The sequence below is a fragment of the Phyllobates terribilis genome, unplaced genomic scaffold (genome assembly GCF_046119375.1).
Source record: "Phyllobates terribilis strain yellow unplaced genomic scaffold, ASM4611937v1 Scaffold_13__5_contigs__length_258822181, whole genome shotgun sequence".
NCBI classification, from domain to species: domain Eukaryota; kingdom Metazoa; phylum Chordata; class Amphibia; order Anura; family Dendrobatidae; genus Phyllobates; species Phyllobates terribilis.
The window spans coordinates 46,990,007-47,007,002 of NW_027362773.1; positions in this window are offsets into that span (position 1 = coordinate 46,990,007).

Genomic DNA, 16,996 nt, shown 5'->3' on the forward strand with positions numbered 1-16,996 from the left:
AACTGTAATAGTGTATCTTTGACTAATCAGACACCAATATATCTGTTTAAAAGAGTCTGGTGTAGGCCAGAGAAATAGAAATGTGGTTTTGCAGTCCCACGGGTCAAATCTCTGTATTATACTGCTTTTGGCATTATTGCAGAAATAAAAAAACTGTAATAGTGTATCCTTGACTAATCAGACACCCATATATCTGTTTAGAAGAGTCTGGTGTAGGCAAGAAAAATAGAACTGTGGTTTGCAGTACCACGGGTCAAATCTCTGTATTATCCTGCTTTTTGCATTTTTTTCCCTAAAAAAAACTGTAATAGTGTCTCCCTGACTGATCAGACACCAATATATCTGTTTAAAAGAGTCTGGTGTAGGCCAGAGAAATAGAACTGTGGTTTTGCAGTTCCACGGGTCAAATCTCTGTATTATACTGCCTTTGACATTTTTTTCCCTAAAAAAAACTTTAATACTGTCTCCCTGACTGGTTAGACACCAATATATCTGTTTAAAAGAGTCTGGTGCAGGCCAGAGAAATAGAACTGTGGTTTTGCAGTTCCACGGGTCAAACCTCTGTATTATCCTGCTTTTGGCATTTTTAGCCGTAAAAAATACCATAATCATGTCTCCCTGACTGGTCAGCTACCAATATATCTGTTTAAAAGAGTCTGGTGTAGGCCTGAGAATTACAACTGTGGTTTTGCAGTTCCACAGGTCAAATCTCTGTATTATCCTGCTTTTGGCATTTTTTTCCCTAAAAAAACTGTAATAGTGTCTCCCTGACTGGTCTGACACCAATATATCTGTTTAAAAGAGTCTGGTGTAGGCCAGAGAAATAGAACTGTGGTTTTGCAGTTCCACGGGTCAAATCTCTGTATTATACTTCTTTTGGCATTTTTTTGCAGTAAAAAAAACTGTAATAGTGTATCTTTGACTAATCAGACACCAATATATCTGTTTAAAAGAGTCTGGTGTAGGCCAGAGAAATAGAAATGTGGTTTTTGCAGTCCCACGGGTCAAATCTCTGTATTAAACTGCTTTTGGCATTATTGCAGGAATAAAAAAACTGTAATAGTGTATCCTTGACTAATCAGACACCAATATATCTGTTTAGAAGAGTCTGGTGTAGGCAAGAAAAATAGAACTGTGGTTTGGAGTTCCACGGGTCAAATCTCTGTATTATCCTGCATTTGGCATTTTTTGCCATAAGAAAAAACTGTAATAGTGTCTCCCTGACTGGTCAGACTCCAATATATCTGTTTAAAAGAGTCTGGTGTAGGCCAGAGAAATAGAACTGTGGTTTTCCAGTTCCACGGGTCAAATCTCTGCATTATCCTGCTTTTGGCATTTTTTGCCGTAAAAAAAACCCTGTAATAATGTCTCCCTGACTGGTCAGACACCAATATATCTGTTTAAAAGAGTCTGGTGTAGGCCAGAGAAATAGAACTGTGGTTTTGCAGTTCCATGGGTCAAATCTCTGTATTATACTGCCTTTGACATTTTTTTCCCTAAAAAAAACTTTAATACTGTCTCCCTGACTGGTTAGACACCAATATATCTGTTTAAAAGAGTCTGGTGCAGGCCAGAGAAATAGAACTGTGGTTTTGCAGTTCCACGGGTCAAACCTCTGTATTATCCTGCTTTTGGCATTTTTAGCCGTAAAAAATACCATAATCATGTCTCCCTGACTGGTCAGCTACCAATATATCTGTTTAAAAGAGTCTGGTGTAGGCCTGAGAAATACAACTGTGGTTTTGCAGTTCCACAGGTCAAATCTCTGTATTATCATGCTTTTGGCATTTTTTTCCCTAAAAAAACTGTAATAGTGTCTCCCTGACTGGTCTGACACCAATATATCTGTGTAAAAGAGTCTGGTGTAGGCCAGAGAAATAGAACTGTGGTTTTGCAGTTCCACGGGTCAAATCTCTGTATTATACTTCTTTTGGCATTTTTTTGCAGTAAAAAAAACTGTAATAGTGTATCTTTGACTAATCAGACACCAATATATCTGTTTAAAAGAGTCTGGTGTAGGCCAGAGAAATAGAAATGTGGTTTTGCAGTCCCACGGGTCAAATCTCTGTATTATACTGCTTTTGGCATTATTGCAGAAATAAAAAAACTGTAATAGTGTATCCTTGACTAATCAGACACCCATATATCTGTTTAGAAGAGTCTGGTGTAGGCAAGAAAAATAGAACTGTGGTTTGCAGTACCACGGGTCAAATCTCTGTATTATCCTGCTTTTTGCATTTTTTTCCCTAAAAAAAACTGTAATAGTGTCTCCCTGACTGATCAGACACCAATATATCTGTTTAAAAGAGTCTGGTGTAGGCCAGAGAAATAGAACTGTGGTTTTGCAGTTCCACGGGTCAAATCTCTGTATTATACTGCCTTTGACATTTTTTTCCCTAAAAAAAACTTTAATACTGTCTCCCTGACTGGTTAGACACCAATATATCTGTTTAAAAGAGTCTGGTGCAGGCCAGAGAAATAGAACTGTGGTTTTGCAGTTCCACGGGTCAAACCTCTGTATTATCCTGCTTTTGGCATTTTTAGCCGTAAAAAATACCATAATCATGTCTCCCTGACTGGTCAGCTACCAATATATCTGTTTAAAAGAGTCTGGTGTAGGCCTGAGAATTACAACTGTGGTTTTGCAGTTCCACAGGTCAAATCTCTGTATTATCCTGCTTTTGGCTTTTTTTTCCCTAAAAAAAACTGTAATAATGTCTCCCTGACTGGTCAGACACCAATATATCTGTTTAAAAGAGTCTGGTGTAGGCCAGAGAAATAAAACTGTGGTTTTGCAGTTCCACGGGTCAAATTTCTGTATTATTCTGCATTTGGCATTTTTTGCCATAAAAAAAAACCTGTAATAGTGTCTCCCTGACTGGTCAGACACCAATATATCTGTATAAAAATGTCTGGTGTAGGCCAGAGAAATAGAACTGTGGTTTTACAGTTCCACTGGTCAAATCTCTGTATTATCCTGCTTTTGGCATTTTTTGCCGCAAAAAAATCTGTAATAATATTTCCTTGACTGCTCAGACACAAATATATCTGTTTAAAAGAGTCTGGTGTAGGCCAGAGAAATAGAACTGTGGTTTTGCATTTCCACAGGTCAAATTTCTGAATTATACTGCTTTTTGCATTTTTGCCGTAAAAAAAACTGTAATAGTGTCTCCCTGACTATTCAGACACCAATATATCTGTTTAAAAGAGCCTGGTGTAGGCCAGAGAAATAGAAATGTGGTTTGGCAGTACCATGGGTCAAATCTCTGTATTATCCTGCTTTTTGCATTTTTTTCCCTAAAAAAAACTGTAATAGTGTCTCCCTGACTGGTCAGACACCAATATATCTGTTTAAAAGAGTCTGGTGTAGGCCAGAGAAATAGAACTGTGGTTTTGCAGTTCCACGGGTCAAATCTCTGTATTATACTGCCTTTGACATTTTTTTCCCTAAAAAAACCTGTAATACTGTCTCCCTGACTGGTCAGACACCAATATATCTGTTTAAAAGAGTCTGGTGCAGGCCAGAGAAATAGAACTGTGGTTTTGCAGTTCCACGGGTCAAACCTCTGTATTATCCTGCTTTTGGCATTTTTAGCCGTAAAAAATACTATAATCATGTCTCCCTGACTGGTCAGCTACCAATATGTCTGTTTAAAATAGTCTGGTGTAGGCCTGAGAAATACAACTGTGGTTTTGCAGTTCCACGGGTCAAATCTCTGTATTATCCTGCTTTTTGCTTTTTTTTCCCTAAAAAAAACTGTAATAATGTCTCCCAGACTGGTCAGACACCAATATATCTGTTTAAAAGAGTCTGGTGTAGGCCAGAGAATTAGAACTGTGGTTTTGCAGTTCCACGAGTCAAATCTCTGTATTATCTTGCTTTTGGTATTTTTTGCCGTAAAAAAATCTGTAATAGTGTTTTTTTGACTGGTCAGACACCAATATATCTGTTTAAAAGAGTCTGGTGTGGGCCAGAGAAATAGAACTGTGGTTTTGCATTTCAACGGGTCAAATCTCTGAATTATGCTGATTTTGGCATTTTTTGCTGTAAAAAAAAACTGTAATCGGGTCTCCCTGACTGGTCAGACACCAATATATCTGTTTAAAAGAGTCTGGTGTAGGCCAGAGAAATAGAACTGTGGTTTTGCAGTTCCATGGGTCAAATCTCTGTATTATCCTGCTTTTGGCATTTTTTTCCCTAAAAAATACAGTAATAGTGTCTCCCTGACTGGTCAGACACCAATATATCAGTTTAAAACAATCTGGTGTAGGCCAGAGATATAGAACTGTGGTTTGGCAGTTCCACAGGTCAAATCTCTGTATTATACTGCTTTTGTCATTTTTTGCCATAAAAAAAACTGTAACAGTGTCTCCTTGACTGGTCAGACACCAACATATCTGTTTAAAAGAGTCTGGTGTAGGCCAGAGATATAGAACTGTGGTTTTGCAGTTCCACGGGTCAAACCTCTGTATTATCCTGCTTTTGGCATTTTTTGCCCTAAAAAAACTGTAATAGTGTCTCCCTGACTGGTCAGACAACAATATATCTGTTTAAAAGAGTCCGGTGTAAGACAGAGAAATAGAACTGTGGTTTTGCATTTCCACGGGTCAAATCTCTGTATTATACTGCTTTTGGCATTTTTTGCCGTAAAAAAAAAAGTAATAGTGTCTCCCTGACTGGTCAGACACCAATATATCTGTTTAAAAGAGTCCGGTGTAGGCCAGAGAAATAGAACTGTGGTTTTGCAGTTCGACTGGTCAAATCTCTGTATTACCCTGCTTTTGGCATTTTTCGCCGTAAAAAAATACTATAATCGTGTCTCCCTGACTGGTCAGCTAACAATATATCTATTTAAAGAGTCTGGTGTAGGCCAGAGAAATAGAACTGTTGTTTTGCAGTTCCACGGGTCAAATCTCTGTATTATCCTGCTTTTTAGCTTTTTTTCCCTAAAAAAAACATTAATAATGTCTCCCTGACCGGTCAGACACCAAAATATCTGTTTAAAAGAGTCTGGTGTAGGCCAGAGAAATAGAACTGTGGTTTTGCAGTTCCACGGGTCAAATCTCTGTATTATCCTGATTTTGCCATTTTTTGCCGTAAAAAAAAAACTGTAATCGTGTCTCCCTGACTGGTCAGATACCAATATATCTGTTCAAAAGAGTCTGGTGTAGGCCAGAGAAATAGAACTGTGGTTTTTGCAGTTCCATGGTTCAAATCTCTGTATTATCTTGCTTTTGGCATTTTTTTCCCTAAAAAGTACAGTAATAGTGTCTCCCTGACTGGTCAGACACCAATATGTCTGTTTAAAACATTCTGGTGTAGGCCAGAGATATAGAAATGTAGTTTTTCAGTTCCACGGTTCAAATCTCTGTATTATCCTGCTTTTGGCATTTTTTACCGTAAAAAAAAACTGTAATCGTGTCTCCCTGACTGGTCAGACACCAACATATCTGTTTAAAAGAGTCTGGTGTAGGCCAGAGATATAGAACTGTGGTTTTGCAGTTCCATGGGTCAAATCTCTGTATTATCCTGCTTTTGGCATTTTTTGCCCTAAAAAAGCTGTAATAGTGTTTTTTTGACTGGTCAGACACCAATATATCTGTTTAAAAGAGTCTGGTGTGGGCCAGAGAAATAGAACTGTGGTTTTGCATTTCCTTGTGTCAAATCTCTGAATTATACTGATTTTGGCATTTTTTGCTGTAAAAAAAAACTGTAATCGGGTCTCCCTGACTGGTCAGACACCAATATATCTGTTTAAAAGGGTCTGGTGTAGGCCAGAGAAATAGAACTGTGGTTTTGCAGTTCCATGGGTCAAATCTCTGTATTATCCTGCATTTGGCATTTTTTTCCCTAAAAAATACAGTAATAGTGTCTCCCTGACTGGTCAGACACCAATATATCTGTTTAAAACAATCTGGTGTAGGCCAGAGATATAAAAACGTAGTTTTGCAGTTCCACGGGTCAAATCTCTGTATTATCCTGATTTTGGCATTTTTTGCCGTAAAAAAAAAACTGTAATCGTGTCTCCCTGACTGGTCAGACACCAATATATCTGTTTAAAAGAGTCTGGTGTAGGCCAGAGAAATAGAACTGTGGTTTTGCAGTTCCATGGTTCAAATCTCTGTATTATCTTGCTTTTGGCATTTTTTTCCCCAAAAAATACAGTAATAGTGTCTCTCTGACTGGTCAGACACCAAAATGTCTGTTTAAAACAATCTGGTGTAGGCCAGAGATATAGAAATGTAGTTTTTCAGTACCACGGGTCAAATCTCTGTATTATCCTGCCTTTAGCATTTTTTACCGTAAAAAAAAACTGTAATAGTGTCTCCCTGACTGGTCATACACCAATATATCTGTTTAAAAGAGTCTGGTGTAGGCCAGAGAAATAGAACTGTGGTTTTTCAGTTACACGGGTCAAATTTCTGTATTATCCTGCGTTTGGAATTTTTTGCCATAAAAAAAAACTGTAATAGTGTCTCCCTGACTGGTCAGACACCAATATATCTGTTTAAAAGAGTCTGGTGTAGTCCAGAGAAATAGAACTGTGGTTTTGCAGTTCCACGAGTCACATCTCTGTATTATCCTGCTTTTGGCATTTTTTGCCGTAAAAAAATACTATAATCGTGTCTCCCTTACGGGTCAGCTACCAATATATCTATTTAAAAGAGTCTGGTGTAGGCCAGAGAAATAGAACTGTTGTTTTGCAGTTCCACGGGTCAAATCTCTGTATTATCCTGCTTTTTAGCTTTTTTTCCCTAAAAAAAACAGTAATAATGTCTCTCTGACTGGTCAGACACCAAAATATCTGTTTAAAAGAGTCTGGTGTAGGCCAGAGAATTAGAACTGTTGTTTTGCAGTTCCACAGGTCAAATCTCTGTATTATCCTGCTTTTGGCATTTTTTGCCATAAAAAAAACTGTAATAGTGTCTCCCTGACTCGTCAGACACCAATATATCTGTTTAAAACAATCTGGTGTAGGCCAGAGATATAAAAACGTAGTTTTCAGTTCCACGGGTCAAATCTCTGTATTATCCTGATTTTGGCATTTTTTGCCGTAAAAAAAAAACTGTAATAGTGTCTCCTTGACTGGTCAGACAAGAATATATCTGTTTAAAAGAGTCTGGTGTAGGCCAGAGAAATAGAACTGTGGTTTTGCAGTTCCACGGGTCAAATTTCTGTATTATCCTGCATTTGGAATTTTTTATCATAAAAAAAACTGTAATAGTGTCTCCCTGACTGGTCAGACACCAATATATCTGTTTAAAAGAGTCTGGTGTAGTCCAGAGTAATTGAACTGTGGTTTTCAAGTTCCACGAGTCAAATCTCTGTATTATTTTGCTTTTGGCATTTTTTGCCTTAAAAAAACTGTAATAGTGTCTCCTTGACTTGTCAGACACCATTATATCTGTTTAAAAGAGTCTGGTGAAGGCCAGAGAAATGGAACTGTGGTTTTGCAGTTCCACAGGTCAAATCTCTGTATTATTCTGCTTTCAGCATTTCTTGTCATAAAATTAAACTGTAATCGTGTCTCCCTGACTGGTCAGACACCAATATATCTGTTTAAAAGAGTCTGGTGTAGGCCAGAGAAACAGAACTGTGGTTTTGCAGTTCCAAAGGTCAAATCTCTGTATTATCCTGCTTTTTAGCTTTTTTTCCCTAAAAAAAACATTAATAATGTCTCCCTGACCGGTCAGACACCAAAATATCTGTTTAAAAGAGTCTGGTGTAGGCCAGAGAAATAGAACTGTGGTTTTTCAGTTCCACGGGTCAAATCTCTGTATTATCCTGATTTTGCCATTTTTTGCCGTAAAAAAAAACTGTAATAGTGTCTCCCTGACTGGTCAGAAACCAATATATCTGTTTAAAAGTGTTTGGTGTAGGCCAGAGAAATAGAACTGTGGTTTTACAGTTCCACAAGTCAAATCTCTGTATTATACTGCTTTTGGCATTTTTTGCCGTAAAAAAAACTGTAACAGTGTCTCCTTGACTGGTCAGACACCAACATATATCTGTTTAAAAGAGTCTGGTGTAGGCCAGAGAAATAGAACTGTGGTTTTGCAGTTCCATGGGTCAAATCTCTGTATTATCCTGCATTTGGCATTTTTTTCCCGAAAAAATACAGTAATAGTGTCTCCCTGACTGGTCAGACACCAATATATCTGTTTAAAAAAGTCTGGTGTAGGCTAGAGAAAAAGAACTGTGATTTTGCATTTCCACGGGTCAAATCTCTGTATTATCCTGCTTTTGGCATTTTTTTCTCTAAAAAAAAACTGTAATAGTGTTTCTTTGACTGGTCAGACACCAATATATCTGTTTAAAAGAGTCTGGTGTAGGCAAGAGAAATAGAACTGTGGTTTTGCAGTTCCACGGGTTAAATCTCTGAATTATACTGCTTTTGTCATTTTTTACTGTAAAAAAAAACCTGTAATCGTGTCTCCCCGACTGGTCAGCCACCAATATATCTGTTTAAAAGAGTCTGGTGCAGGCAAGAAAAATAGAACTGTGGTTTTCCAGTTCCACGGGTCAAATGTCTGTATTATCCTGCTTTTGGCATTTTTTTCCCTAAAAAATACAGTAATAGTGTCTTCCTGACTGGTCAGACACCAATATATCTGTTTAAAACAATCTGGTGTAGGCCAGAGATATAAAAACATAGTTTTGCAGTTCCACGGGTCAAATCTCTGTATTATCCTGATTTTGGCATTTTTTGCCGTAAAAAAAAACTGTAATCGTGTCTCCCTGACTGGTCAGACACTAATATATCTGTTTAAAAGCGTCTGGTGTAGGCCAGAGAAATAGAACTGTGGTTTTGCAGTTCCATGGTTCAAATCTCTGTATTATCTTGCTTTTGGCATTTTTTTCCCTAAAAAATACAGTAATAGTGTCTCCCTGACTGGTCAGACACCAATATGTCTGTTTAAAACAATCTGGTGTAGGCCAGAGATATAGAAATGTAGTTTTTCAGTTCCACGGGTCAAATCTCTGTATTATCCTGCTTTTGGCATTTTTTACTGTAAAAAAAAACTGTAATAGTGTCTCCATGACAGGTCATACACCAATATATCTGTTTAAAAGAGTCTTGTGTAGGCCAGAGAAATAGAACTGTGGTTTTTCAGTTCCACGAGTCAAATTTCTGTATTATCCTGCATTTGGAATTTTTTATCATAAAAAAACTGTAATAGTGTCTCCCTGACTGGTCAGACACCAATATATCTGTTTATAAGAGTCTGGTGTAGTCCAGAGAAATAGAACTGTGGTTTTCAAGTTCCACGAGTCAAATCTCTGTATTAACCTGCTTTTGGCATTTTTTTGCCTTAAAAAACTGTAATAGTGTCTCCTTGACTGGTCAGACACCATTATATCTGTTTAAAAGAGTCTGGTGAAGGCCAGAGAAATGGAACTGTGGTTTTGCAGTTCCACGGGTCAAATCTCTGTATTATTCTGCTTTCAGCATTTCTTGTCATAAAATTAAACTGTAATCGTGTCTCCCTGACTGGTCAGACACCAATATATCTGTTTAAAAGAGTCTGGTGTAGGCCAGAGAAGCAGAACTGTGGTTTTGCAGTTCCACGGGTCAAATCTCTGTATTATCCTGCTTTTGGATTTTTTTCCCCTAAAAAAACAGTATTAGTGTCTCCCTGACTGGTCAGACACCAATATATCTGTTTAAAAGAGTCTGGTGTAGGTCAGAGAAAAAGAACTGTGGTTTTGCATTTCCACTGGTCAAATCCCTGTATTATCCTGGTTTTGCCATATTTTGCCATAAAAAAAACTGTAATCGTGTCTCCCTGACTCTTCATACACCAATATATCTGTTTAAAAGAGTCTGGTGTAGGCCAGAGAAATAGAACTGTGGTTTTGCATTTCCACGGGTCAAATCTCTGTATTATCCTGCTTCTGGCATTTTTTTCCCTAAAAAAGACTGTAATAGTGTCTCCCTGACTGGTCAGACACCAATATATCTGCTTAAAATAGTCTAGTGTAGACCAGAGAAAAAGACCTGTGGTTTTGCCGTTCCACGGGTCAAATCTCTGTATTATCCTGCTTTTGGCATTTTTTGCCATAAAAAAAAACTGTAATAGTATCTCCCTGACTGGTCAGACACCAATATATCTGTTTAAAATAGTCTGGTGTAGGCCAGAGAAATAGAACTGTGGTTTTCCAGTTCCACGGGTCAAATCTCTGTATAATCCTGCTTTTGGCATTTTTTGCTGTAAAAAAAAACTGTAATAATGTCTCCCTGACTGTTCAGACACCAATACATCTGTTTAAAAGAGTCTGGTGTAGGCCAGAGAAATAGAACTGTGGTTTTGCAGTTCCACGGGTCAAATTTCTGTATTATCCTGCATTTGGAATTTTTTGTCATAAAAAAAACTGTAATAGTTTCTCCCTGACTGGTCAGACACCAATATATCTGTTTAAAAGAGTCTGGTGTAGGCCAGAGATATAGAACTGTGGATTTCCAGTTCCACGGGTCAAATCTCTGAATTATCCTGCTTTTGGCATTTTTTGCCGTAAAAAAAAACTGTAATCGTGTCTCCCTGACTGGTCACCACCAATATATCTGTGTAATAGAGTCTGGTGTAGGCCAGAGAAATAGAACTGTGGTTTTGTAGTTACACGGGTCAAATCTCTGTATTATCCTGCTTTTGGCTTTTTTTTCCCTAAAAAAAACTGTAATAATGTCTCCCTGACTGGTCATACAACAATATATCTGTTTAAAAGAGTCTGGTGTAGGCCAGAGAAATAAAACTGAGATTTTGCAGTTCCACGGGTCAAATTTCTGTATTATCCTGCATTTGGCATTTTTGGCCCTAAAAAAAACTGTAATAGTGTCTCCCTGACTGGTCAGACATCAATATATCAGTTTAAAAGAGTCTAGTGTAGGCCAGAGAAATAGAACTGTGGTTTTGAGGTTCCACAGGTCAAATCTCTGTATTATACTGCTTTTCGCATTTTTTGTCATAAAAAAAAACTGTAATAGTGTCTCCTTGACTATTTAGACACCAATATATCTGTTTAAAAGAGTCTGGTGTAGGCCAGAAAAATAGAACTGTGGTTTTGCAGTTCCACGGGTCAAATCTCTGTATTATCCTGCTTTTGGCATTTTTAGCCGTAAAAAAATACTATAATCGTGTCTCCCTGACTGGTCAGCTACCAATATATCTGTTTAAAGAGTCTGGTGTAGGCCAGAGAAATAGAACTGTTGTTTTGCAGTTCCACGGGTCAAATCTCTGTATTATCCTGCTTTTTAGCTTTTTTTCCCTAAAAAAAACAGTAATGTCTCCCTGACTGGTCAGACACCAATATATCTGTTTAAAAGAGTTTGGTGTAGGCCAGAGAAATTGAACTGTGGTTTTGCAGTTCCACAGGTCAAATCTCTGTATTATCCTGCATTTGGTATTTTTTGCCATAAAAAAAACTGTAATAGTGTCTCCTTGACTGGTCAGACACGAATATATCTGTTTAAAAGAGTCTGGTGTAGGCCAGAGAAATAGAACTGTGGTTTTGCAGTTCCACAGGCCAAATTTCTGTATTATCCTGCTCTTGGCATTTTTTGCCATAATAAAAAACTGTAATAGTGTCTCCCTGAATGGTCAGACACCAATATATCTATATAAAATAGTCTGGTGTAGGCCAGAGAAATAGAACTGTGGTTTTGCAGTTCCACAGGTCAAATTTCTGTATTATCCTGCATTTGGAATTTTTTATCATAAAATAAAACTGTAATAGTGTCTCCCTGACTGGTCGGACACCAATATATCTATTTAAAAGAGTCTGGTGTAGTCCAGAGAAATAGAACTGTGGTTTTGCAGTTCCAGGAGTCAAATCTCTGTATTATCCTGCTTTTGGCATTTTTTACCTTAAAAAAACTGTAATAGTGTCTCCTTGACTGGTCAGACACCATTATATCTGTTTAAAAGAGCCTGGTGAAGGCCAGAGAAATGGAACTGTGATTTTGCAGTTCCACGGGTCAAATCTCTGTATTATTCTGCTTTCAGCATTTCTTGTCTTAAAATGAAACTGTAATCGTGTCTCCCTGACTCTTCATACACCAATATATCTGTTTAAAAGAGTCTGGTGTAGGCCAGAGAAATAGAACTGTGGTTTTGCATTTCCACGGGTCAAATCTCTGTATTATCCTGCTTTATGCATTTTTTTCCCTAAAAAAAACTGTAATAGTGTCTCCCTGACTGGTCAGACACCAATATATCTGTTTAAAATAGTCTGGTGTAGACCAGAGAAAAAGACCTGTGGTTTTGCAGTTCCACGGGTCAAATCTCTGTATTATCCTGCTTTTGGATTTTTTTCCCCTAAAAAAACAGTATTAGTGTCTCCCTGACTGGTCAGACACCAATATATCTGTTTAAAAGAGTCTGGTGTAGGTCAGAGAAAAAGAACTGTGGTTTTGCATTTCCACTGGTCAAATCCCTGTATTATCCTGGTTTTGCCATATTTTGCCATAAAAAAAACTGTAATCGTGTCTCCCTGACTCTTCATACACCAATATATCTGTTTAAAAGAGTCTGGTGTAGGCCAGAGAAATAGAACTGTGGTTTTGCATTTCCACGGGTCAAATCTCTGTATTATCCTGCTTCTGGCATTTTTTTCCCTAAAAAAGACTGTAATAGTGTCTCCCTGACTGGTCAGACACCAATATATCTGTTTAAAATAGTCTAGTGTAGACCAGAGAAAAAGACCTGTGGTTTTGCCGTTCCACGGGTCAAATCTCTGTATTATCCTGCTTTTGGCATTTTTTGCCATAAAAAAAAACTGTAATAGTATCTCCCTGACTGGTCAGACACCAATATATCTGTTTAAAATAGTCTGGTGTAGGCCAGAGAAATAGAACTGTGGTTTTCCAGTTCCACGGGTCAAATCTCTGTATAATCCTGCTTTTGGCATTTTTTGCTGTAAAAAAAAACTGTAATAATGTCTCCCTGACTGTTCAGACACCAATATATCTGTTTAAAAGAGTCTGGTGTAGGCCAGAGAAATAGAACTGTGGTTTTGCAGTTCCACGGGTCAAATTTCTGTATTATCCTGCATTTGGAATTTTTTGTCATAAAAAAAACTGTAATAGTTTCTCCCTGACTGGTCAGACACCAATATATCTGTTTAAAAGAGTCTGGCGTAGTCCAGAGAAATAGAACTGTGGTTTTGCAGTTCTAGAGTCAAATCTCTGTATTATCCTGCTTTTGGCATTTTTTGCTGTAAAAAAAACCTGTAATCGTGTCTCCCCGACTGGTCAGCCACAAATATATCTGTTTAAAAGAGTCTGGTGTAGGCCAGAGATATAGAACTGTGGTTTTCCAGTTCCACGGGTCAAATCTCTGAATTATCCTGCTTTTGGCATTTTTTGCCGTAAAAAAAAACTGTAATCGTGTCTCCCTGACTGGTCACCACCAATATATCTGTGTAATAGAGTCTGGTGTAGGCCAGAGAAATAGAACTGTGGTTTTGTAGTTACACGGGTCAAATCTCTGTATTATCCTGCTTTTGGCTTTTTTTTCCCTAAAAAAAACTGTAATAATGTCTCCCTGACTGGTCATACAACAATATATCTGTTTAAAAGAGTCTGGTGTAGGCCAGAGAAATAAAACTGAGATTTTGCAGTTCCACGGGTCAAATTTCTGTATTATCCTGCATTTGGCATTTTTGGCCCTAAAAAAAACTGTAATAGTGTCTCCCTGACTGGTCAGACATCAATATATCAGTTTAAAAGAGTCTAGTGTAGGCCAGAGAAATAGAACTGTGGTTTTGAGGTTCCACAGGTCAAATCTCTGTATTATACTGCTTTTCGCATTTTTTGTCATAAAAAAAAACTGTAATAGTGTCTCCTTGACTATTTAGACACCAATATATCTGTTTAAAAGAGTCTGGTGTAGGCCAGAAAAATAGAACTGTGGTTTTGCAGTTCCACGGGTCAAATCTCTGTGTTATCCTGCTTTTGGCATTTTTAGCCGTAAAAAAATACTATAATCGTGTCTCCCTGACTGGTCAGCTACCAATATATCTGTTTAAAGAGTCTGGTGTAGGCCAGAGAAATAGAACTGTTGTTTTGCAGTTCCACGGGTCAAATCTCTGTATTATCCTGCTTTTTAGCTTTTTTTCCCTAAAAAAAACAGTAATAATGTCTCCCTGACTGGTCAGACACAAATATATCTGTTTAAAAGAGTTTGGTGTAGGCCAGAGAAATTGAACTGTGGTTTTGCAGTTCCACAGGTCAAATCTCTGTATTATCCTGCATTTGGTATTTTTTGCCATAAAAAAAACTGTAATAGTGTCTCCTTGACTGGTCAGACACGAATATATCTGTTTAAAAGAGTCTGGTGTAGGCCAGAGAAATAGAACTGTGGTTTTGCAGTTCCACAGGCCAAATTTCTGTATTATCCTGCTCTTGGCATTTTTTCCCATAATAAAAAACTGTAATAGTGTCTCCCTGAATGGTCAGACACCAATATATCTATATAAAATAGTCTGGTGTAGGCCAGAGAAATAGAACTGTGGTTTTGCAGTTCCACAGGTCAAATTTCTGTATTATCCTGCATTTGGAATTTTTTATCATAAAATAAAACTGTAATAGTGTCTCCCTGACTGGTCGGACACCAATATATCTATTTAAAAGAGTCTGGTGTAGTCCAGAGAAATAGAACTGTGGTTTTGCAGTTCCAGGAGTCAAATCTCTGTATTATCCTGCTTTTGGCATTTTTTACCTTAAAAAAACTGTAATAGTGTCTCCTTGACTGGTCAGACACCATTATATCTGTTTAAAAGAGCCTGGTGAAGGCCAGAGAAATGGAACTGTGATTTTGCAGTTCCACGGGTCAAATCTCTGTATTATTCTGCTTTCAGCATTTCTTGTCTTAAAATGAAACTGTAATCGTGTCTCCCTGACTCTTCATACACCAATATATCTGTTTAAAAGAGTCTGGTGTAGGCCAGAGAAATAGAACTGTGGTTTTGCATTTCCACGGGTCAAATCTCTGTATTATCCTGCTTTATGCATTTTTTTCCCTAAAAAAAACTGTAATAGTGTCTCCCTGACTGGTCAGACACCAATATATCTGTTTAAAAGAGTCTGGTGTAGGTCAGAGAAATAGAACTGTGGTTTTCCAGTTCCACGGGTCAAATCTCTGTATTATCCTGCTGTTTGCATTTTTTGCTGAAAAAAAAAACTGTAATAATGTCTCCCTGACTGGTCAGACACCAATATATCTGTTTAAAAGAGTCTGGTGTAGGCCAGAGAAATAGAACTGTGGTTTAGCAGTTCCACGGTCAAATTTCTGTATTATCCTGCATTTGGAATTTTTTGTCATTAAAAAAAAACTGTAATAGTTTCTCCATGACTGGTCAGACACCAATATATATGTTTAAAAGAGTCTGGTGTAGTCCAGAGAAATAGAACTGTGGTTTTGCAGTTCCAGAGTCAAATCTCTGTATTATCCTGCTTTTGGCATTTTTTGCCGTAAAAAAAAACGTTAATCGTGTCTCCCTGACTGGTCACCACCAATATATCTGTGTAATAGAGTCTGGTGTAGGCCAGAGAAATAGAACTGTGGTTTTGTAGTTACACGGGTCAAATCTCTGTATTATCCTGCTTTTGGCTTTTTTTTCCCTAAAAAAAACTGTAATAATGTCTCCCTGACTGGTCATACAACAATATATCTGTTTAAAAGAGTCTGGTGTAGGCCAGAGAAATAAAACTGAGATTTTGCAGTTCCACGGGTCAAATTTCTGTATTATCCTGCATTTGGCATTTTTTGCCCTAAAAAAAACTGTAATAGTGTCTCCCTGACTGGTCAGACATCAATATATCAGTTTAAAAGAGTATAGTGTAGGCCAGAGAAATAGAACTGTGGTTTTGAAGTTCCACAGGTCAAATCTCTGTATTATACTGCTTTTCGCATTTTTTGTCATAAAAAAAAACTGTAGTAGTGTCTCCTTGACTATTTAGACACCAATATATCTGTTTAAAATAGTCTGGTGTAGACCAGAGAAAAAGACCTGTGGTCTTGCAGTTCCACGGGTCAAATCTCTGTATTATCCTGCTTTTGGCATTTTTTGCCGTAAAAAAAAACTGTAATAGTATCTCCCTGACTGGTCAGACACCAATATATCTGTTTAAAAGAGTCTGGTGTAGGCCAGAGAAATAGAACTGTGGTTTTGCAGTTCCACGGTGAAATTTCTGTATTATCCTGCATTTGGAATTTTTTGTCATTAAAAAAAAACTGTAATAGTTTCTCCATGACTGGTCAGACACCAATATATATGTTTAAAAGAGTCTGGTGTAGTCCAGAGAAATAGAAATGTGGTTTTGCAGTTCCAGAGTCAAATCTGTGTATTATCCTGCTTTTGGCATTTTTTTCCCTAAAAAAAACTGTAATAGTGTCTCCCTGACTAGTCAGACACCAATATATCTGTTTAAAAGAGTCTAGTGTAGGCCAGAGAAATAGAACTGTGGTTTTGCAGTTCCACGGGTCAATTCTCTGTATTATACTGCTTTTCGCATTTTTTGCAGTAAAAAAAACTGTAATAGTGTATCCTTGACTAATCAGACACCAATATATCTGTTTAAAAGAGTTTGCTGTAGGCCAGAGAAATAGAACTGTGGTTTTGCAGTTCCACGGGTCAAATCTCTGTATTATCCTGCTTTTGGCATTTTTAGCCGTAAAAAAATACTATAATCGTGTATCCCTGACTGGTCAGCTACCAATATATCTGTTTAAAGAGTCTGGTGTAGGCCAGAGAATTAGAACTGTTGTTTTGCAGTTCCACAGGTCAAATCTCTGTATTATCCTGCTTTTGGCATTTTTTGCCCTAAAAAAAACTGTAATAGTGTCTCCCTGACTGGTCAGACACCAATATATCTGTTTAAAAGAGTTTGGTGTAGGCCAGAGAAATGGAACTGTGGTTTTGCAGTTCCACAGGTCAAATCACTGTATTATCCTGCTTTTGGCATTTTTTGCCATTATAAAAAACTGTAATAGTGTC